Raw genomic sequence first — 385 nt, forward strand, 5'->3', positions numbered from 1 at the left:
ATCAGTGCTCCTCAGCTCCCAGCTGGCAAATCACCGCTCCACCCTGGCACCTCCTTCCCACCAGCCTCAGCCCTGGCAAAGGCTGCGGGTGACCTGGCAAAGGCTGGGTCCCTAATCCCCCAGCCAAGCGGGGACATTGTCCAGGGGCAGAAAGGAAAGCGGTGCGTCAGGCCCTTTGCCCATTGTGCCCTGAGCCCCTGCGCAAACACAGCCCAGCACTTTCATTGTCAGCCCTGCGGGGCACGGGGGGGCCGCTCTCGCCACACTGCCTAACTGGAATGGACAGCTGGAGTCTGGGGTGGGTGTGCACCCCGCCCCCCCCTCCCCCATCCCCTGCCTGCTGACACAGCGCCCTACCCGACTGAACCATCGGCACTTCGGCCCC

This window comes from Aptenodytes forsteri, unplaced genomic scaffold, assembly GCF_000699145.1.
Source record: "Aptenodytes forsteri isolate BGI_AS27 unplaced genomic scaffold, ASM69914v1 Scaffold255, whole genome shotgun sequence".
Lineage (NCBI taxonomy): Eukaryota > Metazoa > Chordata > Aves > Sphenisciformes > Spheniscidae > Aptenodytes > Aptenodytes forsteri.